The sequence below is a fragment of the Peromyscus californicus genome, unplaced genomic scaffold (assembly GCF_007827085.1).
Source record: "Peromyscus californicus insignis strain IS unplaced genomic scaffold, ASM782708v3 Scaffold_10__1_contigs__length_136768540, whole genome shotgun sequence".
Lineage (NCBI taxonomy): Eukaryota > Metazoa > Chordata > Mammalia > Rodentia > Cricetidae > Peromyscus > Peromyscus californicus.
In genome coordinates this window covers 56,038,179-56,064,598 of record NW_026294391.1, presented here as the reverse complement: position 1 = coordinate 56,064,598, position 26,420 = coordinate 56,038,179, and the positions used below count along the sequence as shown (strand labels likewise).

The 26,420-nt window shown below is 41.6% G+C and overlaps 1 long non-coding RNA gene across 1 annotated transcript in view; it reads right to left on the bottom strand.

The window, feature by feature from the left end:
• Window positions 1–23,051, bottom strand: part of LOC128107508 (uncharacterized) — a 99,088-nt gene extending 76,037 nt beyond the window's left edge. The window contains exons 1-2 of the long non-coding RNA XR_008217106.1: window positions 22,890–23,051; window positions 20,539–20,900 (exon numbers count right to left, since the gene is read on the bottom strand). This is a non-coding gene — a long non-coding RNA (uncharacterized LOC128107508). The remainder of the gene's footprint in view (window positions 1–20,538; window positions 20,901–22,889) is intronic.
• Window positions 23,052–26,420: the final 3,369 nt, after the last annotated feature.

Below are 26,420 nucleotides of genomic sequence, written 5' to 3'. Positions count from 1 at the left end.
TTTCAGGTCTTTGAGCTAAACTGCGATCTCTTTTGTCACTTCTGATGCTCTTACCTTCTCTCTTAGTATAGCATCTTTCTTTTGTTTCCCTGATTTTCTAAATTTTAGCATCACAGAGAGGTGGCTTCTACTCCAACATCTGACACACTCCATCCTATAGTTTTGTAAGGCATTACCTTTATGGAAAATTGCATAAAAGCTATATAAGACCTCCTTATATTATTTCTTATAACAAAATGTGAAGCTACAAAGGTTCCAATAAAAATTTACTTGAAAGAAAAACACATGGGGAGAACATAGCTCAAGGACCACAAGAACAATTACAATTGGAGTATTTTGTATTGGAATATGAATTCAATAAATAACAACTTAAGAAAAAAATAATATATAGCATAACGAATAAATAGAACTACGTGACTATATTATGAGCAAAAATAACATTGTTTTAGAAATAGTACACAGAAACAAGATTTTATAAAATAGTTATAATTGAAAATACAACCACTGGCATTTATGGGAGTATTGTGGTATTTGTAGTGAATCAAAGATTTAAAAAAAGAGAGATTATCTACTCATGTATAGCTGATAGCTATGGAAAAGAAACACAGTTTAAACGGGCTGGTAACAATCCCCAAACTCTCAATGGAGAAACTAGCAAGTTGTATAGAAAATGTATTTAGAAATATAATATAGGAAAACTGCCATGAAACAAGTGAAGAACTGAATCTGTAGAAAGGGCCATACTATGCCCTAGACAAATACTTAAAGAGTGGCTGATATCAAGACCCATGGCAAACTTTGGAACATCCAAGATAAAGAAAAAAGGTTTCAGATTTTTAGATTTTTAGATAGAAAATATGAACTGTTTATATGAAGGAAAATCAGCCAAGTCTTGGATTACCCAAGTCAAAAGACAATGAAGCCAATATAAAATGTTGAACGTTCAAGTGTGAAATAAACATGTCATGTCTAATCAACCACTTTTCAAATACAAAGGCAAAAAGCATAACCCAGGGAACAAAGCATTCCTAAGATCTTCTAAGATACCCATCCAACAACAAGAAAATCAAACTTAAAAATGCCAGAGAAGAGAGAGTCATGATAAAGGAATAGAATGGAGGTATTGAATTCATTTAAGTAAATAAATATTTATAGTCTATATATAGACCTTAAATAAATGGAGTAGTGTTGATGGCAGAGCATCATGTTAGAGTTAACGCTATTCAAGAAGGAAAGTCATAACTAATAAATACTTGGAATTTGAGAAAGAGAAGGTGAATGTGAGTATAACAGTGATAATCTTATCTTCCATAGTACGAAGCCAATATATCTGAAGATGATATAATATTTATCCAAAGTTTGGCAATTCCTGTGATTTCAAATCAGACTTCTGCTAAACTCTAGTAAAATTAAATTGACTACTTTTAATAAAACTGGCCTACACACCAAGATTCCATTTCCATAAAAATCATTTTTATCTAGCCATCTATCTCTTTTCTGAATGTGTGCATAAGGAGATGTCTGAAATGGTATTCACTAAATATTAACATTGGTTGATTGCTTCTGTGTGATGATATTTAGGGCAATCTTTGGGCTTTCAAATTTTCATAGTAATGATAATGCAATTTTAATTTTTCAGAAGAAAACTTTATTTGTTCTTTTTTAATACTAGAATAAAATTTCACATGACATGCTAAAACTTGCAAATGTTTAGTTGGCTAGAAATATGGAATGAAATGGCATCTCTCTCTTGTGGGGGAACACACATTTATCAATTAAATAGCGTGTAATTAGCACCCACCATGGGCCTGAACAAATACTGAGCCCTGCAGGAAAAATAGAGCTTATACTGTGAAAAGAACTTCCAGTTTAGTTGAACAGAAATGATACCTACATATTAGGAACAGGTTTCTTAAAGGTAGATACGTCAAAGTGAGAACAGCTCAACTGTCACAATACATAGAATAAATGTATTTATTAAGCATTGTTCAAGGTATGGAAGCTGCAAAAAAGCATAAAGCATATTCCCTTAAGGAATTTATAATTCACCTGAGAAGACTAAACATAAGGTACATAATTTTGTTATCACATGTATAATATGATAATTGCTAAGATGCAATTGTACAATATGAACAAAAGAGAGAATAAAAGACATCACTGGCACAATTAGCGTAGAAGTGGTGTTATGATTTAAATGTGAAATGTCTCCAACAGGCTTATGCATTTGAACACTTGAGTCCCAGCTAGTGGTGCTGGTTTGGGGTAATGTAAAATCTACAGTTTCGATCCTTTAGGAAGTAGCACCTCGCTGGAAGAAATGGATCATTAGATATGAGTCTTGTGAGTTAGAGTCCGGCCTTACTCCCTGCCTGAGCTGTCCACTTCACTTTCTAGTCTGCACAGATGTGAGCAAGATGCCTCATTCTCCTGCCCCTTTAGAACCACAATGTCTTTCCTATTATAATAGACTATACACCCTCAAACCATGATCCAGAGCAAAGCCTGCCTCCCTTAAACTGCTTCTTGTCAGGCACTTGGCTACAGTGACAAGAAAAGTAACTATTACAAAAAGTAAAGCCAGAAGTCGGGGAAATGACCACAGCTTGAGTTAAACTCTGTAAATGTTTTCTGCCAGACCCCCTCTTACTGTTTCCCATATTTTATATCAATTCCATAGTAATTGAGCCTTTGACACCCCTCAAAATAATAATAATAATATTTGACAATTCAACTTGTCCTAACTTTGTGTCCCACTGTGTCACAACTGAACTGGAGATACAAAAATAAAAAAAATAATATGTAATTCTTTCCTTAAAGAAGGGAAAGAGGGAGGCAACGGACATTTCTTCAAAGACCTACTTGTGCTGAGCAGTGTATTAGGAGACTCCTATGGAATTTCACTTTATCCTTCCAACAACCTTAAGAGATAGGTTATGTTTTCTTTTCATGGAAAAGGAGTCTGGGTCTCAAGAAGTTCAGCAGCTAGAAGTCACTTGACTACATATCCATATATCTAATAAGAAGAGCAGATGTTTGCAAGCCACAGTAATAATCACCAAATATATATGTAGAATATTCTTGTGTGCTTAGAAAGTTCTTCCCCAAAGTGACTCATCTTTGGGGAATAAGTGAGGAGCTGGAGCTGGAGGGCATTCCATAACGTAGAAGAGAATGGCCACCCTGTCCTTTCAAGGCAATAAAGATAAAAGAAAACCCCAAGTTTTCTCTATCACTGACTCCAGTACTTGGAAAAACACTTAACACTCAAGAAGAACTGACTATCTGTCGACTGATGAACCACACCAACGACTGAAGAAAATATTATGAGAGGAAATGTTGGAAAAGTAGTTTTATTCATTTAACAGATACTTATTAAGAATTTACTGTATGTTAGACGATGCTAATCACTTTTCATTGTATGCCAGACATATTTCCTGACCTTAGGGTACTTACAATATAATAGAAACATAGAAATTTAAATAATTACATAAAATCAGTGGATAGTATAGGATCATATACAAGGGGAATCTTCTTTAGTGGATTGACCACAGAAGACTGTCTAGAACGAAGTTACAGTAAAGGCAAGATTTCAGGAAAAAAAGTGGATATGTGGAAGACACAAGCTGGATCAGTCCTGGGGACAAGCTTTCATGCTACCAGAAGGTACTATGAAAAGCTACCATGCAAGCTTCCAACAGATGGAAGCAAACCACAGTCCTACCTAGCTATGATACCTATGAACCACAGCAATGACCAGAATGGCACAATAACCCTAAGGGTGTAATAGTGGCACACAGACCTTGGTGGTAACCAACAGCTCTTTAATTGTACTGGAGGCCCACTCAACAAGTGGAATATTATGCATTGTATTGGAAACCTAGCCAACTACCCAGGGCTAGTGAATTCATGAACATTGGAGGAGAACCTACAACCACCACTCTACTAAACCAGCATAATCCCTAACAATGTTCTAAATACTTATTCTTAAACCACAGATACGTGTAGTCCTCACTCCTCATCAAGGAAACTTGTTTTTGCAATAGATGGAGACCATTACAAAAAAAAACCCTACAACTGATCAAAATGCAGAGTAGGTGGGGCCCAATCCCAACAGATACATCCATCATCCATAACACAACTCTTAAACCTAAAGGTCAGGAATCATTGTGTAAAAAGGAGTGGAATGATTGTAAAAGCCAGAGGAACAGGAAGCTTGCTGTGAGATTGTCTCCTAGAATTGTCAGGGAAGCTATAAACATGAAGTCTTACCAACATGACTACCAAAACATGATCTGAACAAGGACGACACCAGTAGACATGCTAACATGAAAGAGGAAAAAAGCGTAGGAGGCCTCAACCCTAGAAAAAGAACAACAGGCAACTAAGGAATGCTTATAGCTAGAGAAATAGTCTTTCCCAGGGAAGAGAACGCCAACTGGTTATCTAGTATCAAATGATCAGCCCTGAAAACATACATACAAGTAACATTAAATAGACTGAGCAGGATATATTTTATACTTAGGAGCGTGTGTGTGTGTGTGTGTGTGTGTGTGTGTGTGTGTGTGTGTGTGTGTACTAACAAAGAAAAAGAGGCCAAGTATTTGAATGAGAGCAACGGTTTACATAGGAGGGTTTGGAGAGAGAAAAGGAATAGGAGAAATAGTATAATTATAATCTCACAAATTATTTTTTTAAAAAGTGGGTATGGAGTAGAGAGTTAGAGTCAAATGAGTTCTGAGAAGGCACTCTCTAGGTAGGAAGAAAATGGATGCAGTTGTAATCCCAGCTCATCCCCTAGTCCTTCATGTATCCCTAGGCTGCATAGCACTCTAGTGTCCAGTAACTGATTCTCTTTAGACATCCAACTCAAAGATTACCTTCTCTCTGAAGCTTCTGGCCTTCCCAAGAATGGCCATTTCATGTGCGGCAGGAACACATTGTCACCATACCCTGTTTCAAGTATCATATCATCAAAATATCATTAGACTGTATCTCTGGGACTCCTTACATCTGTATAGGGCCACCTGAACCACATGCCGTATTGCTTTGGGCCGAAACAGTTATGAGAGAGTAAGTATTGCCCATTCTGTCTTTCTCCCAATATTCTACCCAAGTGATCTCAGTGCCCACAGTGAATGATGCAACAGGTCTTTGTGGAGTGAACCTGCCCTTCCTGAGAGTAAGAAATAAATTTTGTTGTGCTTAGTCATGGAGATTTGGGAGTTCATCTGTTACAGCAACCAACAATATTCACCACAACTATTACACCATCTTCTACCCTGATTATATCTCAGAACCACTGTGTGTGTGTGTGTGTGTGTGTGTGTGTGTGTGTGTGTGTGTGTGTGTGTGTGTGTGTGTTGTGTTGCTAGGTCTCAGAGCCATTTTTAATTATTTAGTTCACTGGCTTGTTTTCATGAATGTCTCCCTCTATTAGAAACCTCTCTGAATCTTCAGCAGCTAGCACAGTGCTTAGCACACACAGATACTTAACTCTTTGTTGAAAGAATTAGTAACTGAACACATCATGCCCAACCTTTTGGGCTGTCATGCTCTCCCTTTAAAACCTAGGCCCACACTGGAAAACAATCACACTTTCTGGTTTTCCTTAGTACAGTTTACATTCTCTACAGGAATTTTACTGAATCCCAAGGGAAAACAGAAAATAGTAAGTGTACATAGAGTGGGGTTTCTATACTAAAGCTTCTGAATCCCACAATTCCGACAATGAGAAGCTTTCTTTACCGAGTCATCAGACCCTCTCTTGACATAAATGGATGGTTTAGGGCAGTTGTCCCAGGCTTCCTTCTGCTCCTACAGCTCTTGCTTGCATAACTCACTCTAGCGGGCCGCAGTTCCCTTTGCAGGCAGGTGACTGAGAGGCACTGATGAATTGATGCAGCTTGGCAGCGTTAACAGTTCATGTTTTCCTCCTGCCCTGCCCTGCACCCTCCCCATTGTCTGCTCGAAAATGTGTCGGGCCCCAAACTCTACCACCTGTGTCTTTCCATTTCTAACTAACAGCAGCTAAAAACTTCACTCTGCGGCTTCCAATTTCCTAAGCCTGGAAAGGGTTCACACTTCAATTCTGGTGTCTGGCCTGCAGTGACTACCCAGTTCGTAGCCAGTTTACTGGAGAGGAATGATTATCACTCTTGAGTCTCCAGAACTGGCCCTGGAGCTTTTTCTATGAGCTCAGGAGAGCACTTCTTATCTTCCCTTTGCAGGGCACTACACCATACCCGGAACAAGCCTGAAGTGAGAATTTGAACTCTGCAGAGGTATTCGCAGGAATACAAAGATGAAGAGTGTGGTGTTAAACAAGAGAGGAGACACAGAACGAGCTTTAAGCAGTGACTGTGCGAGAGGAAGTATGCTAGGCTGTGCTGACTATGGCTGTGTGATTCACAAGTCTTTGTAAAAAGGAAATTGGTTTTTTTCCCCGTGTTCACTGGCCGGTAAACATGACAACATAAGTTAAGTAAAAATACAGAACTAGATTATAGTAAAGAGATCCTCACTGTGTGCATACTGTAGGTTAAATGTGGACATTACCCATTCTTTGGGAATAAAGATGATCATGCTTCACTCCCATATGAATACCAACATTTGAGATTTACTCTATTAGTTCGACACAATGAAGTACATGGCGGTGCAGACAACTGCGTATTCTGTACAGAATCCTTAGGAGCTAGTTTCATTTCCTGGAATAGACAGCTTAGTTGCTGTTTGTTCAGTAGGTAAGTTCTCAAAAACATTCATTTTTATTTCCATGAAGGCCAAATTATTTAAGGAGAGAAGACTTGCCAATTCAGGATTAACTGAGGAGACTGCACCCTCATGCCCCAAGGTTCAGATGTTGAGGGAGAAGACCGTGCAAACATGACAAATACTCGATGCATGTACTACAACTCCTTTTTCCTCATCCCTTCAGACATTGCTAATCAATCCTGGCACTCTAAGATCAGGTCCATGGACAGCCTCAGACTCCTCAGCATATCATGCCAAGCAATTCCTACCACTTAGTTGCATGGTAAAATATATTTGCCATCTTGAACTTAGGTTCCCTTGGATAAGAAGAGATCATGAATAAAGGCCTGAAATAAGAGTAAGACATTTGTAAATTGAAAAAAAAATCTCTGAATATACTATGATACACATACACACTCATTTATGACTAAGTTTATTATAGGGTTTTTCTAAGGATATTAAATTTTATTAAAGATACATAAATGACCCATAAGGGAAAAAGATACATGTAGGTTCTGGAGAAATTGGTGTGCATAGGCCATGATTTCTTATATTTCTGAATCTGACCAGGTATATTCTGCTGTGGAATGGTCTATATGTCAAATGTGTTGCTGATTGGTCAATGAATAAATCACTGATTGGTCACTGGCCAGGCAGGAAGTATAGGCGGGACTAACAGAGAGGAAAATTGAGAGAACAGGAAGCTGGGTGAGGGAGACACTGCCAGCCGCCATCAGGACAAGGAAGATGTAAAGTACCGGTAAGCCACAAGCCACGTGGCAAGGTATAGATTAATAAAAATGGATTAATTTAAGCTGTCAGAACAGTTAACAAGAAGCCTGCCACGGCCATACAGTTTGTAATCAATATAAGTCTCTGTGTTTACTTGATCGAGTTTGAGCGGCTTGGGACTGACGGGTGAGAGAGATTTGTCCTGACTGTGGGTCAGGCAGGAAAACTCTAGCTACAATATTCCTTATTCTTAAAATGACATTTTCATCCCTCACCTTTCTGAGGAGTGTCTGCACATGCCTCAGAATCCAACAGAAGCTTGACCTTCTTCCTGAGGTCTCATTCCCCCTTTTCCCTATTCCAAAGGGGGTTAATTATCTCTAAGTTATTTTTCTCTGTCTCCTTTTGCTATGATCTGACCATGAAATGCCTTCTATGTTGGGAACATATACTGGGGGTTTGGTTGGCAGCTGATGGGTTTTGGGAAAGTGATTGAATCAGGAGAACTCTGGGTAAGTGTTACAGGTTGAGGGGAAAGGTTTCCCCAATGCAAGTGTTACAGCTCTGAAGGGAAAGGTTTCTCCAATGCAAGTGTTAAGGCTCTGAAAGGAAAGGTATCCTGGCAGTAAGAAGCCAAGGAATACTAAAAAGTCACACTGCACAACAAACCTCACACAAGATTTATTGGGAAAGACACAAGAGAGTGGCTGCCTCTGCTTAGGAGAGAAGCAGCAGGAAAATGAGCAGGAGGCAGGCTTTATATAGGGTTTCTGGGGGGTGTGGCCTGATCTAGTTTTTTTTTTGTTTTTTGTTTTTTTTTTGTTTTTCTCTGTAAGGTGGAGTTTTGCTACCTGCATCTCAATGGGCTGGAAGTGGTCATTGACAGTAGTCTGGGGGCGGGGGTTCTGGCCATTTGTGCCTTAAGGGGCTTACACTCTGCCTTCATCAGTGGATTCAAATCTGAATGGAATATTAGGGGATGGTAGAATTGATGAAAAGGGGCGTGCTCTTGAGGACTGAATCTTGCCTGTGCCCTTTCCTGTTTCTCCTCCTCCTCCTTCTTCATGTCTACCTTAAAATAGACACATGCTCTTACTGAGGCAGGAGAGAAGGACATGGAATTATGATCACATAGGAAGAAAAACCCAGGAGAGGGAGGAGGCTCTGCTCATGGGACCTGTTCTACTTCTGTGGCTGAGAAAGTCAGCAAACCCTAAACCCCACTGATAAGGATCTAACATCCACTGAGAATATATGTTTTTTTCTAAAAGGCGTCTTGTTAAAGACAATAAATAAATTGTGTTTACTTCAGGCCAGATGATACATTCCCAAAGATCTCAATCAAGGATGTTAAAGAAAATAATTAAGCCACACTCCCTTAGGACTAAAATGATGAATAACCTTGTGTTCATAAAATCCCCTTAACCTCTCTTAGGCTAAAATGATGCCCCTCATAAATCCACCTTACAACTTCGTTTACTGGGAAAAACTCCTTAAACTTTTAATCTTGCTACAAAGTATACTCTTTGTACAATGTTAGGAAGAAGGAGGGTGATTTCTCAGCAACTTTTAGGGATAAAACTTGAGAGCCAAGAAAATGTGATATACAGGTAACTATTGTAAAGAAACCTGCTTGTGAGTTTCTCAAAGAAGCCTATGTTTGTTCTAAAGGGTATGCCGCCCCCCCCCCCGCTCCCCCCTGCCCCCGCTCCCCCTGTTACTTTTTGTCTTCCTCCCTCCCTCTCCCTCTCCTCTATCTCAGACCTCTCTTAGTGCCTTTATTTCTATTTTTTAAAAAGCCTCTGCTTTGTATTTGACTCTCTCTAAAATAAATGTCTTTCTTCAAACAATGAATCTCAATTTAGAGTGGGTAGGGTCTCCCAACAGAACTCTCCAGGAAGCTGCGGCTGTGTTGTGAAGCTGCGTTCCTGTTGGCAGTGACTCTACTGCCATGCTGTTCATCCTCACCTAGAATCAACAGAGCCCAGAACCTTTGCACTGAAATTTCTAAACCAGGGAGTCCAAATATCCTCCTCCCTTAAGTTGTTTACATCAAGCATTTTGTCATTGTTGAAAAGTCTAATAGCATACATGTTTATCACATACTTACTATAAGGCATATTCATCCTCTTCATCATATCTATTAATGACTGGGGTTCCACAAAGCTCTTTTCCCATGTCCCCTCTTTGTTTTCTTCCTAAACACTATTGTTAAGCTATCCTAACCACCTTTGTGGCTTCAATGACGAGCCATATTTATCAGAAAGCCCACATGTGATGGATAGTTTTGTGTCAACTTGACTGAAGCTAGAGTCATTTGGGAATGGGGAAACTCAATTGAGAAAATGCCTTCATAAGATCGGCTATAGGCAAATCTGTAGGGCATTTTCTTAAATAGTGATCAATGGGCAAGAGCCCAGTCCAGTGTGGGTGATGCCATCCCAGGGCCGGTGGTTCCAGGTTCTATAAGAAAGCAGGCTGAGCAAGCCAGGGGAAGCAAGCCAGTAAGCAGTTCCCCTCTGTGGATTTTGCATCAGCTCCTGCCTCTGGGATCCTGCCCTAATGGTCTTCCTGTCCTAACTTCCTTCAATGATGAACAACAATGCTGAAGTGTAAGCCAAATAAACCCTTTCCTCCAAGTCACCTATGTGTGCATGATGTTTTCATCAAATAACCCTAACACACCCTATCTCTTGCCTGATCTTTAGTTCTGCATATCTCTATATACAGATCTATTTGAATGTTTGTAGGCACTTCAAAACCAAAGCACCTAAATATGTATTACCATTTTTTCACCCTATATCTGCCCTTACTCCAGTGCTCCCTATCATAGTACATTGTATTACCATCCACCTAAGAGGCTGTTAGAAATCTAAAAACTCTGATTCCTTCTTTCTCCGCAGTCCCTGTATCTGATCAATGGTCATCCTAGTCCTGCCAATTAGGGCCATTTAACACTTGTGCATTGTTCCAATTTATTCTATCCCTGCTGCCACCATCCCATCCAGAGCATGCCTAGCTCTCATTTCCATCCCAGTGTGGGCCTTCCAAATGGATTTATTTGCTTCAATCCTAGGTCCAATCTATTCCCCTATACAATAATAAGAAGGAATACTTTTTTGGTCGTGCTGGGGATAAACCTCAGAAACTCATGCATGTAAGGCAATATTATATCACTGAACTATACACTGAACTTAAATTACTTGTTTAGTTGCCTAGCTCTTCCACTAGTCTGTGAACTTCAAGAAGCTAGAGACTGTGACTGTCTTATTCTCATGTGTACATTTAAATGCGTAACAGTACTTAGTAGATAGTACTTGTTCTACTGAGTAGTTGAAAGTCCATGGACGTGTTTGGTCTAGACTGGGCATTAATTTGGAGAGGTGAAAAACAAGCCCTGTATTAGTTACTTCTCTGTTGCTGTGACAGAATACTCTGACAAGAAAACAACTTAAGGGAGAAAGGGTTTATCTTAGCTTATGGGTCCAGAAGGCTAGAGTCCACCATGGCAAGGAAGGCATAGCAAGGCATCAGGAGCAAGAAGCTGGCTGATCACATGTTCATCCACACACAGGAAACAGAGCAAGAGAACAGGAAGTGGAGCAAGGCTAGAAACCCTCAATACCAGCCCCCAGTGGCATACTTCCTTCAGCAAGGCTACATACACCTCCTAAAGGTTCCATAATCTCCCAAAACAGAACCGCCAACTGATTCCCAAGTACTTAAATACATAAACCTAGGGTAGACTTTTTCCAATCAAATCACCACAATCCTCTTTGAAGTAATGTTTCTCTATACATGTTATTTGCAAATGTTAATGTATGACCAACAGGCAATTGCCTTGGAAGCAGAACAATAGATGAGAAGCAAATTGTTCCCTGATATGTTGAGAGCAAGGCCTGACTCAGGAAACAACAGAAAAAATCAGGATTGAATTAGCTGAAACAAAAGATTAGCATGAAATGCCCTCAGGGGACCGAGGAGTGGGCAGGTAGGAAAAAGAGTGAGTGGTGAGCTAAGACTGATAGACTAGAACAGGTTATGATGGTTAATATTTTATAAAACGCTCCACGTAGACTGTTCACTGACTCCTCACAAAAGCCTACTCGTCTAATTGTTGTTATGAACACCCCCCCCCTTCAATTTTAGCACAGACAAAACTGAGGCTCAAAAAGCACAGGAAGTTAGCCAAGTCCAATAGCAATCTAATAACCAAGCCAGGACTCCAATTGAAGGATACTAATTCCGGTAACCTGCACTCCACAGCCTGAAGTACCTTGGTGCCAGGGGAATTGGAAAAAGTGAGGTAGCCATGGCATCTGAGGCAGTTCTTGCCTTCCGGATGACCCACATACATACCTCCCCTGCCACTACAGCATCCTAGGACTACATTCGGCATGCTTCATTTAAATGACGCTTACTTTTCTCTCCGTTAGTGTTGCTTCTGTTTTTTCTAACTTGCAGGGCAGCAGCCTTACTGAACAGCACAAAACAGGCTAGGTCTGGGAAGCGGGGACTAACCGAAGCAGCTGAGTGGGAAAGGTAGCCCAGACGGCGACAGGAAGCTCCAGGCCTGCAACTCTTCCTTCTCTTCAGAAAAACCACTCAGCTTCTTCAAAGTCTGTCCCTGTGAGGCCCAGAACCACACAACCAAAGAGGACATTTCTTTTAAGAAAACTAGAATTCCCCCAGCCACAGGGTGCTCAGAGCCCTGCAGTGGCCATTCAAACGAATAACAGACAGCAAACAGACCATAAACATAGACAGAAGAGACACAAACAAAAGTCATGAAGCTTGAATGGCCTCATTTCTCAGGCAGCAGAGGACAAGGCAGAGAGCCTAAGGGGAATTAAAAGAGAAAACACCTCGGACTATGAGATAGGCTAAAAATGGTCCCTAACAGTGTTTCCATATAACCATCCTCTGAGCCTGTACAGGTTGCTTTATGCCAGAAAACAAGGTTGCAGATGGTAGTTAAGGATCATGAGCTCGAGATATTATCCTGAATTATCTGGATAAGCACTAAATGCATCATATGTCCTTCTAAGAGAGAGGCGGAGGGAACTTTGACATGCAGATAATAGGAACAGGCAGTGAAACCATGGAGACAGAGATGGAGTGATGTGGCCACAAGCCAGGAGATGCCAGCAGCCACCAGAAGCTGGAAGAGATGAGAAGCAGAGTCTCCCCTAGAGCCTTCAGAAAGAGCATGGTCCTGTCAATGCCTTTATTTCAGCCCAGTGATATGGACTTTGAATGTCTGGCCTCCAGAAGTATGAGAAAATAAATGTGTGTTGCCCTAAGCCACCAAGTTTGTGGAAATTTGTTACCACAGCCAGATGACACTAAAACAGATGCTCTTTGACTCACAATTGGATTATATCCCATCGGACTTCTAATTTCAAAATACTGTTAAGCTGAAAATATATTAACTGCACACACCCTACTGAATGTTACAGATTAGCAACACAGTACATTATAGCAGTGGTGTCCAACCTTTTGATATTGTGACATGACTCTATCATCTACAAATATGTTGGATCACATTCATAGCTATCATGAGACACATGGACCCCGTTGGCCACTGGTTGGACATGTTCATGTTCTCAAGCTGTCAATTGTTCACTCTTGTCATTTTATCATTCTGCCCAACATCACAAGAAGGCAGTATAGTGCATATTATTAGCTTAGGCAAAGATCAGGAATGATTTCTACTGAATCATCAGGAAAGAATGATTTCTACTGAATGTGTATTGCTTTCACACCAGTATAAAGTAAAAAAAGCCAAAAGTCAAATCATTGTAAGTGATGGACCATCTATATGTATATAAAAATCTGAAGATGTGACTGCTCCATGGTATGGTTAAGGGAAAGGTTTTTATTGTAGATATGAGAGAGAGGATAGCCAGAGGCATCTGGAAGAGTCCAGAGCAGAGAGAGAAAGCAGTAGACTGAACATGGACAGAAGATTGGATCTGGCCAGGAGAGAAGCAGGAGGAGAGAGAGAGAGAGAGAGAGAGAGAGAGAGAGAGAGAGAGAGAGAGAGAGAGAGAGAGAGAGAGAGAGAGAGGTGGGGGAGGAACATAAAGAGAGGGAGAGAAAGAGTGAGCATATCAATAATAGCAAGGGTATAAGGAGAATGAATAGCTAGGGTGAGGGAAGCCTGTGAGCTGGAGGGAGTTTCAGGTAGGGGAGAAAGTGAGAAGGGCTAAGATACTAGCATGAACTTTGAAACTTCTAGCAGGCACTGGTGATACTGAGAGAACCTGGAGGCCAGCATGTGCTTTGGTATGCTCATAGGCACCATAAGGAGCCATTTGTCCTTTCTTCCAGTTATAGGGGAAATGGCTTCTTTTGGTAGAGAGGAACCAGCTTCACGGGTTCCTGAGGAATGCTGGCTTTTATCTAACCACCAGATATCCTCCTTTAGTTGAGCCAATTTCTGGATATTTAGATTGCCATTTAGAGTTTGGGGGATTGGAGTCTCCTTTGTACCTAACACTATTTAAAGTGCAAAGCATGTTCAGGCACTTTAGTCTGTCATCAGATAGACTATGCACAGTGAAGACAGATGCCCAGCCTCTTTATGCTTTCTAACCTTCCCATCAGGGAATAAATCTGGGGTCACTTGTCTTTGTATATTGTCCCAGAGAGACAGATAGACATCCAGTGGTTTGTTTGTTTGTTTGTTTAATTTGTTTTTTTTTTTTTCAGAAATATCTACAAAGCAAGATTTGGGTTAAGTGAAAATTGATGAGGTAAGAGTGAAATCAAAGTAGGATGGTGGGATCTGTCTGCATTGAAGGATTCTGGGAGGCAAGGTTCAAGATGCATTGCAAACCAGGCCATAGCATATGGAAGGCATGGATGGTGATAATGCCAGAAACAGGCATATGAAGTCAGGAGACACAACCAGTTTCACTAATAAATGAAGTAGTAAAAGACATTGTAAGTCAGGGACCCAGTGACAAGGTTTAAGAATGTTTGGCTAGCCACAAGGAACTTAACAGTAGAGAGTCCATGATGGAGTGGCCATGAGCCTGCCTCCAGGTTGTATATTCTTCTCTGCAAAGGTCAGGATGTGTCCCTCCATATGGGATTGAAGCAGAGTTCACAAATACCAAAATAGCCAATGCCTCATGGCAGGTCTGTGTGTCAGTCATGTGCTAGGATGGTTTCCGTGTGTTAAGAGCTCTCCTCTTCACCACAACCCTGTGAGAGAGGTACTATGGGTATTTCTGTTTCAAAGACAGACAGTGAAGTGTGGGGAGGTTATATATCTATTCCAAATCCAAGTACATAGAAATTAGAGGAGAGAAAATTAAATCTGTTATTCAAAACCAGGACTGTCTGCCTCAAGGACCATTTTGTGGGTGAATCTGAAGAGACAATTTTGGAGTTTTAAAAAGTGCCTCTGCCTAGACCCTATCTCCAGAGTGTCTGACTTAAAATCCGCTCATCAATTTAGGAAGAAATAGTCTTCCTGGGTGAAATAGCAGTCAGAGTAAAGAACTATTAGATCTGGCTATTTTGACTATATATATAAATTTTAAGACGGTTCCTTACCATATAACACAGGCTAGCTTGGAACTTGCTATGTAGCACCAGGCTGGTCCAAAGTCACCCAGTTTGATCTACTGCTAAGGTTTCAGGTGTGGGCTACTCATGTGGCTTATCTTGAGTTCTTGTTTCATTTGGATTCTTCAAGAGAGGTGTCCATGTTATTGAAACAACTCCCTTATGGAGAGAACTCCAGGCTAAGCTAGAAGACATAGTAATAACCAAAATGATGATAATAATGGTTCTACTAGCTCTGTATAGTTGTGCGGGCTTCTTCATTTCCAAATAGCTTTTCATCCAAGTCTCTTCCATTTATCCCCACTAAGTGACCCTGGGAGGTGACATTGTTAGCTATACTTTATAGATTCTTGCACTGAGGCTCAGAGAGGTCAATGAATTTATCCAAAAGATCCCACAGTTAGTGAGCAGAACGTCAGTCATCTGAGTTCAAACTTCTGACTCTCAGTTAGATCACATGTACATTATCCTGGCTACAGATGAGCAGAGTGGCAGAAGGCAGACAACAGCCATGTGTGTCTTCCAAGCATGCCCCCTCTTTTCCCTGGCAGCAGCCCCTGCTCCAGTCTTTGTCTTCTTTCAGCTGGGTAAAATAGCTTTGTGTGATCTCTTTCTCTGTTCCCAGCACTCTGTTTTTTCAAGGTCATGGATTCAACGTTATTTTCTCCTTTGTAATGGCATAAACAACATCAATATAAAGATAAAGGAAAGAAAAAATTGCTGGCAATACTGCTACCACAATGACTCATTTGTTTCCATTTTTTATGCTCCCCTCTCCAGGGCTTGGTTATATACATAGCTCATTTTCACATAATTGTAATCATAGCATGGACACAAATTCATATTCTGTGTGCATTGTTTAGCATTATATGATATTTATTTGCTGTGTTGTTACAGTGTATTCATCATGATCATTTTAATGGCCACATAATATTCCATTAAATGGTTATAACATCATTTACTTATTTTTATATTTCACTACTATAGATGATGTTACAATAAACATAGAGCCCCCTCCTTCATTTGAATGCTTTCCTGAACTTTGTATCATGTCAAAATGCCTCTTCTCATTTAGTCTTCTATTCAGGCTACATTGATTCAGTCTACCAACATTGGCAAGGCATTGGAGCCTATGCACAGAAGAGCTGAGCATGGGCCCTGGGCTCAGCATAGTGGTACAACAAGCACCCTAGTAATCAATTACATTGTTCTCTAAGTCAGTAGTGTCCAGTGGAGGAAGCGAAACCTTCTGCCTTTTTCTCCCCTATTTGATTTTTCGTTGTTCTCTTGCCAGGACTTTGCCTCCTGTCTGGCAGCTCCAGTTAATCTCATTTGCCCAGTCTCATCTTTCTTTTTTGGCTGGCCCCTCATCTCTCTTTTCCCAAGCACCCTTCCTTAGAGCAAACTGCCATAATTGAACATTGGAATGGGTATCCCATAATTCACAAATCCCATTTCTTTCTTAATGCAAATGTGTCCAACTTCTATGTCCTCTAAGAAGACTTCTCTAAGAAGTTTGCAAAATTGGATGCTTTAGGTCAAAGTTGGCTGTGCAGTTTTCTGGCTTGGTGGGTGTTTTTCAGTTGATGGAATTGGAATGTTCATGAACTGGGCATTCTCTGCTTCCCCGGGCTCATCCCTAGCCACTGTCTCACACTGTCAACGATCTTCAGGTGCATTGTTTTCTGTTGCTCCTCACTGCCATTGCACACTACATCCTTCTCCACTAAATCTGATGCATTGTCCTTTCTCTCTCCCTGACCCCTCTCTAGGGAAATTCAATAGCTCTATATTCCAACCTTTTACAAGCGCTCTTGTTACTTAATGTGTGTCTGTTTATCTTATTCATTTATTCAGTCAGAAGACTGGTCAGATAAAGGAGACTCACTACCTTGTGCCAGGTGGATCCTGACAGGTTGTTAACCACTAGCATTTATCTCTCCCTGCTTCCTAACTGTGGCTACAATGTGATAGTTACATCAAATTCCTGCCACCATGGTTCCTCCACCATGATGGACTATCCCCTCAAACTACGAGTTCAAATGACCATCCTTCCCCAACTGTGTTTTCCACAAGACAAGTAACTAATGCATATAGTTAGCAGAACTGCTGGGCCAAGTGGAAACTCTGTGTTTAACCTTCTGGAGAAGAGTCAGGCTATCTTCCTCAATACTCTGTATCATTGAAATAATGCCATGTTCCTGTTCCTATCAGTGTTATTCCCCAAATCTCTAGCTCAGATTTCTCTTGGAACTGCCTGTGAACTGCTCTCCCTAAACATAGCAAGAATTCTTGAACCTAACATTTCAAAATGTAATTGATCTTCTATTGCCTGACCCCATACTATATTTCTTCTCTGTCCCTCTCCTGTTACCTACCTCGGTATGTAATAGGTCAATCTACCCAGATGCCCAAGTACCAGCCAACCATGAGACTCTTACCCCTCCCACAGTCCACAGTCTTCAAACTCAGTTTCTCTCCCCCTGTCTCTCTTTCCTCCTTCCTCTCCCCATTCCCCAATTGGGCTGACAGAACACTCACTCTGCATCCCAGGCTGGCCTCAAACTCATGATCGTCTTGCTACCGCTTTCCAAGTGCTGAGATTACAGACATGTGCCATCATGGTCAGTTATATCCAATTTATTTCTAAGCCCCAAAGGTTCAGTCTTCCCAACAACTCACTAATGCAGTTCCCTTTCTTCAACTCCAGTTGCCACTGATCCAATTAGTCTAATTTTCCCCAGAATATCTTTCTTCTAACCTTTAATTTCACTCCCCAGATTAGCCTAAATACCATAGTTATCATGGTAATTTACTTTTTAAAAATACGTATTTGTATGTGTATGCTGTTTTACCTGCATGTGCATCTGTGCACCACTTGCATGCTTGGTTTCCACAGAGGTAATAAGAGAGCATCAGGAGCTGGAGAGATAGTTCAGCAGTTGCATGGTCTGCACTTCCCGAGGTCCCAGGTTCAGTTCCCATCACCTGCATGTAACTCCAACGCTAGGGGACTTGACACTCTCACACAGACACACATGCAGGCAAAACACCAATACACATAAAATAAATAAATTATTTTTAAATGTAAAAAGAAGAAAAGGACATCACATTACCTTGGACTGGAGTTACAGACAGTTGTGAGCTGCCATGTAGGTGCTGAGACTCAAGTCTGAACCTGAGTCCTCTTGAAGAGCAGCCAGTGCTCTTAACCACTGAGTCATCTCTCCAGATTAGATAATCCACTTTCTTAATCAAAATTCTTTGGTAATGTACATATATACCATAGGCTGTGGGATAAAATTGACCTTCTTTGCCTAACAGGGTAGCATATAATGCCTCAGCCATGTTGAATGAGGTTTGTTCTCTCAACCCTCTGGGCCTTGGGTATGCAGTTTCTTCAAATTCTTTTACCAAGCCTCTTGTCTACCAAACAAATCTTGCTCATCTTTCAGAGCCTATGTCAAATGTACCTTTCCCTATGAAGCCTTTGCTGGCTTAGTGGACAGTGGTCATCCTATCCTTGTGTTCCCACAGAGCTTGTGCAAACACCTAGGACTTGCTTAGAGACTTCATTGTAAAGGATGCTTCCTAACCTATCTTCTTTTCTATCTATACCATAAAATAACAGAAGGCAGTGATCATTTCCCATAGGATTCTTTAGCCCCTAGCATAGTGTGGAGCAAAAAGGTTTACTACTGATGTGGAGGGAAGGGGGGAGAATAAAGTAAACTTTATTGAGTTTATTGGTACTTTATCTGCCTTCTGTGGACCAAGAATGTTTTTTTAAAAAAAAAACACTTTATATCTCATTTAATCCTCACTTAATCTTCTATTCGATCTGTCTGCTGAGAAATGGGGCTTTATGGGACTAGGTAACTTGTGGGCTATCGTGTGTGTGTGTGTGTGTGTGTGTGTGTGTGTGTGTGTGTGTGTGTGTACAAGGGCAAGAGTGAGAGGATGAAAAATACTCTAGGAGTAGTGTCTTACAACCAGAATCCTCACCAGCTTTCCCCCCAGTGCTAAGTCACTACCGCTGAGCAACATTCCCAGCTCTTACCAGCTTCGTCATAGTGTCCTGTCTCCAGACCACATCCATCTACATTCACTTCTCAAAAAGCAAAGCTACAAGAACCTTTAAATCTCATAAAAATGATCCCCCCACCCCGAGATCTGCCTCAGGCTCCATCTCTTCAATCTGAGACTTCAGCTGGGCCTATCAAGCCTTTCCCATTCCTCTCCTCTGGATAGTTAATAAACTTTCTAGTCATATTGATTTTTCTGTAGCCAAATGTTTTTCATTGGAATTGATCTAAGACTAAATGATAATTTTCTTTACTATTTTTTATTTTTGTATATATGTGAATGGTATACATATGTGTATATTTGTTTTCCCATATATATGAGTACCCATGTGTATATGCATGCATGTGTGTATCTATGTGTACACATGAATGCAGAGGGCTAAAGTTGATGTTGAGTGCTTTCTTCAATTATTGTATGCCTTATATATTGAGATAAGGACTTTCAGTTGAACCCCAAGATCACCATAGCAGGCTTGCTCTGGACTCTATCTCTGCCTCCTGTGCATTGAGATCGCAGACTGGCCTCCAGGCCCATTCAGTATTTATGTTGGTGAGAGGGGTTGAACTACGATCTTTACCCACTGGGCCTAGAAACAAATGCGTTTACAATCTATGGTGATTCTTTATCCTGGTAGATTTCAGATGGGCCCGGCTGGCACAGATTATAGGGCACTCCATCCCCATTCTTATTTTTGGCCTTGGTCCTGTCTGACTTGGATGCTGGACCATTTTACTCAGACTTGTTACCTGGAAAGTCTGGCTTGGTGCCACTACTCAGCCTGGTAGGATTCCCTGTCCGTTCCAGAATGTGCTTTATCCATCTAGCTTTGCCAGAGGACTGGGCAGTATCACTCACTACATTATCTTTTGGCGCTACAAAACTCTGCACTTGCCCAGGGTACCTTTTTTGGCTCGTGAGAGAATTAGTCTCTTTCCATGGGTAAGGATGGCACTTTTCCCTCTGTAGCCCAAAAGAGGCCCCTGTTACACTTCAAACTGTCTAGCTAGCGTTTCCATAACTCTTCTTAGCTGGCTCAGTGAGAAAATTACAAAGCTAAACATTTATGAAGATATCAAAATAGAAACCATTATTTTTATGCTAATCATAATAGTAATAAAAAATAAAAATAAATAAAATGTGATTTTCTTTGTTTTTCATTGCCTGTTTCTTTTTTCCTAATTTTTACTTTTTTTGAGATTATAATTTAATTACTACATTTCTCCCTTTTCTTTCATCCCTTCAATATATACCTTCCCACTGTCCTTCAAACTCATTGACTCTTTTTATTGTTACTGTTATGTATTGTTATTGCATGCATATATGCATTTGTGTATACAAGGTTGCTTGTATGTATGTTTTCAGGCACTGGACAACCAATTGGTGTGCTCTTACCTGGGGAGGACCATATTTTCTGATCTCAGCTTTACTCAGTTGCCTATAATTCTTTGTGTAGAGTTGAAGCCTTGTGGGTTTTCCCTCATCCACTTCGTGTATTCGTTGGTATCATCCTTGTTCAGCTCACATTTGGGCAGTCATATTGGTGAGACTTTAAGGGTGTAGCTTCTGTTTTGATTAGGAGATATAATCTTACAACAAAATTCCTGATCCTCTGGCTCTTCCAATCTTTCTGCCTCCTTTCTCCAGTGCTCCCTGAGCCTTAGGTGCAAGAGTTGTTGGTTTGTAGATGGATGCCTTGGGACTGGGCTCCACAACTCTGCATTTGATTGGTTGTGGCTTTCTGTAGTGGTCTCTGTCTGTTGCAAAGAGAAGTTTCCTTGATGAGAGGTGAAGACTACACTTTTCTGTGGGTATACGGACAAATGTTTATAGACTGTTGTTAGAGATTGTGCTGGTTTAGTAAATTAGTGGTTGTAGATCCCCTAATAACCATGATTTCACTAGCACTGAATAATTAGCTGGGTTTCCAATACCAGGTGTGATATCCCTCTTGTTGAGCAGGTCTTGACTTACATTTAATAGGAATTCCTCCATTCATAGGTTCAGGGACCAAGTCAACTTTATGCTTTATGATCCCATACCCTCCACATCATTTGTGGCTTCAGGATTCAGTAATCTGTTCCAAGTTAATCCAATCAAAGTCACTCTCTAGAACCTGAAACTGGTACTGGGATACATAGCATGGCAACCAGTCACTAAAGCTGGGTCCTCATGAGTAATAATGCATTAACGAAGAGGGACCACCCACTTCTGCTTGGGGCCGCAGAACAGTACTGATTCTTGCCCTTACTCACAACCCCTCCTTCTATTCCTTGCACCTAAATGAGACTTAGATATTGACATGTAACCAGTGAGGCATCAGGACTACAAATGGTCCTCCACTTACAATGTTGGTTGTTCTGCTTTGTATAGTGCAAAAGTAATACACATTCAGTGAAAAGCATACTTCCAATTTTCATCTTTTCTGGAGCTGGTGATATGCCATGTCATAGCGATATTACCCTGTCAAGATGCTGGGCACTGACCTAGTTCCCAGAAAATCATACAATCACCAGGCTAAACAATTGACACTCCACCGTCTAACATGTTGCTAAACCATTGTTCAATAGGTTAGATGCATCAAGTGTGTTTTTAACTTTTACAGTGTCTTCAATTTATGGTGGGTATATCGAGCTATACAACCATTTAAAGTTGAGTAGCATGGGCAGGTCTACCCTTCTGTGACACACTGCTATCCTGGGCCTGAAAAGAGATTGTTTTTATTGCTTATGCCAAAGCTGACCCATAATAGTGTTTGCCTAGCTATTCTGTTAAGAAGAACTTTGAAGTAGAATCAGCACTGAAGTTAGGGTTAGATTTCTACTATGGGGAAGGGGTGGACAGTCACATTATTTGACAGGTATTTTTAAACCTTCTCTGAGCTAATATCTGGGACCACTCCTGCCTATGAGCCTATGTGGCCTCTTTCTGAAGTGTTTGCCTAGTTCATAAGCTGTGACCTTGGACAAATGCCCCCCTTTTCCGAGCTCCAGTTCCTTGAGTATAAAATAGAGGCTGGATCAGACAATCACAAGGTCTCTGCTAGCTCTGTGAATCTCGTCAGCCTCCTTCAAACAGCAGACACCCTGTCTCTTCCTGCTCACCCCCCTGTCCTTCCCCCACACAACAGAACTCACTGAGTTCTAGTGTCTTCTTTGGGAGGTATCTCCGGTTCACTGTTCATTGGCAGTGTGGAGAGGATTGACAGGCTTTGAGCCCCACGGGTCACCAGCCCCTTTCCTGCTCAAGTTATGAACTCCACCCACTTCCCCAGGGTTTCTTTGATGATTCATTCAGGTCCCCCTCTCTTATCCTTGGGAATGACCTTCCAGAATTTTATCTCTTCAGTTTTGCAATAGGAAAACACTTCACATGCTGAGTTTTAGGAACAGACAAAATCCATCAATGGCAAAAAGAGTTGCTTTCTCATGCCCTCCCTCCTCTGGCCCTGTCTCTATCTCTACATCATGTACCACTCTAATCAGGCTCACACCCCAGCCATAGACTACAGCTGCCCACCCCCCCCACCCCCCGCGCCCCTTCAAACAATCCTGCCTTCCCCCAAACTTTTCCTGTTCAGCCTTGGCTGCCTCAGCTTGTTCCTTTCCCCTTGCTAGGCTCTTCCTTTTGTAGTAACCCAGTTACCATATCCCCTCCCTGCCACCCAGCTCCAGCCCCATTGCCCCCTTCATGGGCCTCTCCCTCGGCAGCTGCTACAGACTGAATAAGCACAACAAAAAACTTACCACATGCATTGAAATGGAGCTCTCCTTGGACAACTGCAGCTTTCCCTGGGCAGGATTTCAGTCTGATTTTCTCAGGGTTCCCATAGAGCCTGAGTTCCAGCCCAAAGCTCTCCCACAGATGTCTGGGCCTGTGGTGAACCAGAGCCCTTTGCTTTCTGGCCAGTTCTGAAGGACCAGGCTCCTCCCACTTCCAACGTCTCTGTCCACTGTTCATGAGCCTAACAAACAGCGAGGGCAGGGGAAAGTCAGCCAAACAGGGCAGGGAGGCAGCAGTCTGCCCCAAGAGGGCTTGTTTAACTCAGAACCTGGGCCCCCACGGCAGGGATCCAAGCTCCCCTCGCTGAAGCAGAAACCAGTCTTGCAAATAAACATATAAACAATGATTACCAGTGAGTCAGGAAGGGCTGTTAAGGGCTGGAGAGCTCTGAGCTGTCCCTGGCACTTACCCCAATGCTTAGGCCTCAGTATTGCCCAGGAGGGCCTGGAAGTGGGATTTGGTCTCCAAAACCTAATCTCCACCCAACCTCTGAGCAGCTGAGGCTGATGGCTGGGGCCTCCCTGTCAATCATTGCCTCTTTCTTCCTGGCCCCTCCATCTTGAATCCCACTCCAGCTCATTTTGCATTGCAAGCCTGGGCTCTTGCCCATCTCTACTGTGTATCTCTGCCATCTTTTGGCCTCATCCTCTTTCCTCATCCTCAACCACATTTTAATACCCACAAAGTGCATTTGCCATAACATTCCCCCCTATATGGGTTCCCTTTCCAAATGCCCACTAGGAATTGTGAAAATGACCACAGGGAACACGTCCCCTCCTGCCCTTCTCTAACGTTTCGGCATCCTTGGCATATAGTTTAAGTTATCTTAAGACCCTGAGAGCCCTGTTCAATTCCTGCAACCCCACTAGGGAGTGCCTATACGCTGTGGGACAATTAGAGCACCCAAGCTCTGAGTCCCAGCTTGCACCTTCTTGTCTTTGTCCCTTTCTGCCGTTCTCAGGAACCATTAGTGGCTGGTACCGAGTATTTACATACTTAGAGAGCCTCATAATGGGTGAGGCTTCCTGTATGTCACAGCTTTCAGCCTTGGCCAGAAGCATGAGCTGTCATTGTCCAGTCCCTGGACCAGGCTGCAAGTTTCACAGATAGAGCCATGTCCTGCTATTGCACTGTCAGGCCTTAGCACAGTATCTGTCACATAGGAGTCACTCAAATATGCTGAATATGCTTATGGAGAAACATCTAAATGAATAAAGCTGCAGCAATGCATTGCAGGGCCTGCTGTGACCTTTTCTCTGTAACTAAGCTCTCTAGACTCACGAGTTAGTTTTTTGAGAATGCTATAACACGTTAACACAAACATAGCAGCTTATAACAGCACCCGTGGACAAGCTCACAGCTCTGTAGATCAGAAATCTGAGTGGGCTCAGCTGGATTTTCTACATGTCCCATAAGCCTAAGATCAAGGTTTGAGCTGGCTTGGAAATCTAGAGCCAAGTGAGAATTGAATTCCAAGTTTATTTAGGTTATTGGCAGACTTCACTTCCTTGTGGCTGTAAGTCTCAGACCACATTTCCGTGCTGGCTGTCACTGGAGGTCACTCACTGCTTGGAGAGGTTGCTTGCATTTCTTCTCATGTACCCTCTTCAAACTGGCAGCCGTGCCTCAAGTCTTTCTCATCTCTTTGTGGTTCCCTTCTGCCAACAGATGGAGAAAGTTCAGTGCTTTTAAGGACTCACATAATTAGATTAGATCCATCCAGATGTCCTTCTTTTTTCTTTCTCCTTTTGTATTAGTTCTTTGAGAATTTCCAACAATATATTTTGATCATACTTTCTTCCCCTCCCCCAACTCCTCCCAGATCCATGCCTGCCCCCGGTTTTGTCTAATTTGTATGGTCTACACAGTCTTAAATGTGTGGACTTGTTACTGGAGTGTGATTGACCAACCAGGATCACATCCCTACAGGAAAGGAACTCTTCCTCTTCAGCACCTATCAATTGTGAGTAGCTTCCCAGATAGCAGTGAGACTTCCTGCCCACCTCCCCTTTCCATGTTGAGATTTGCTTGGCTTTAGCTTCCACGGGTTTTGTGCCTGCTGTCACATCACTGTTGTGAGCCCCTATATGCAATTACCCTGCTGGGTCCAGAAAGCAGTGTTTGGTTATGGTCATCTACTGCTTCTGGCTCTTAATGATCCCAGAGCCTTGGGAGGAGGGGTGTGATATAGATGTCCCATGTAGGGATGAACATCCCACAGTCACTTGTTCTCTGTACCTTGCCCTGTGTTTTGGTCTCTGTGTTAATCACTATCTACCACAAAAAGAAGCTTCTTTGATGATAATTGAGAGATGTATTAACCTCTGGTTATAAAGAATAAGTCATTGTGTGTTAGTTTAGTAGGTTCTCCCCCTAGGGCTTATGGCCTACCTAGCCACAGCATCTTGGCTCCAGTAACAGTGACAGACAGGAGTTTTAGCTTGTGAAGTAAGCCTTAACTCCAATCAGAAACTGATGGGCTACTCCTATGCCATTCCTGTCACTATTGCACCAGTGGATCTGTCTTTCCGGGCCAGTCATTACTGTAGCTATTGAAGACTACTACTACTACTACTACTACTACTACTACTACTACTACTACAAGATTACTTTCTCCTCTAGTGTGTATAGTACCTTCTAGCCTGTGACAGCTAGTCAGTATGGATGTAGCTTTCAGGTGAGCATCAGCTTGATTTCTCAATATTCTATGACTCAAGTAATGTGGCATCTTCAGTAGTAAGGCATCACTATCAAGTTATGGAGGATAACCAAGAGCAATGGCAATAGCCTATAATGTTTGGGATGCCAATGGATCCTCAGTGACTAATAATGCTAAAAGAGGTAACCCATTCCTGGCACTGGGGCTTTTATTTGTTCGCCCGTGTTGTCTAGTAGGGGCATTGTCACCTCATTACAGGACAAGTTCGTTTATAATCATTTCATATGTGTGTGTGTGTGAATTTCAGGAAGTTTCTATAGCAAGTAAGTTTCTACAGGACTTTTTGAAAAGGTCTTTAGTGTTAGCAATCCCTCCCCTTATTCTTTCCTACCCACTGCCCTCCCATCCCCAACAACATTTAACCCTTCTATTTTATTATTCCCCCTTTTCCTCTCTCTTGAAAGCACACCCCAACCCCTGACTACCTTCCTGACCTCTGTGGATATTCCAAAGGAAATACACATATCTGAAGATTCAAATCTAACATTCACAAGCAAGATTAAATATATAATATTTGTCTTTCTGGGTCTGGGTTACCTCACTCAGGATGATTTCTTTTCTAGATCCATCCATTTATCTTAAAATTCCATAATTTCATATTTCTTTACAGCTGAATAATATTCCATTGTATAAATGTACTACATTTTCATTATCCATACATCAGTTTTTTTATGGTGGTAATATACACAGAATACACCACTCACCTCTTTTACATGTATGATATAGTAGTATTACATACAGTTACACTGTTATGTAACCATTACTAACATCTGCT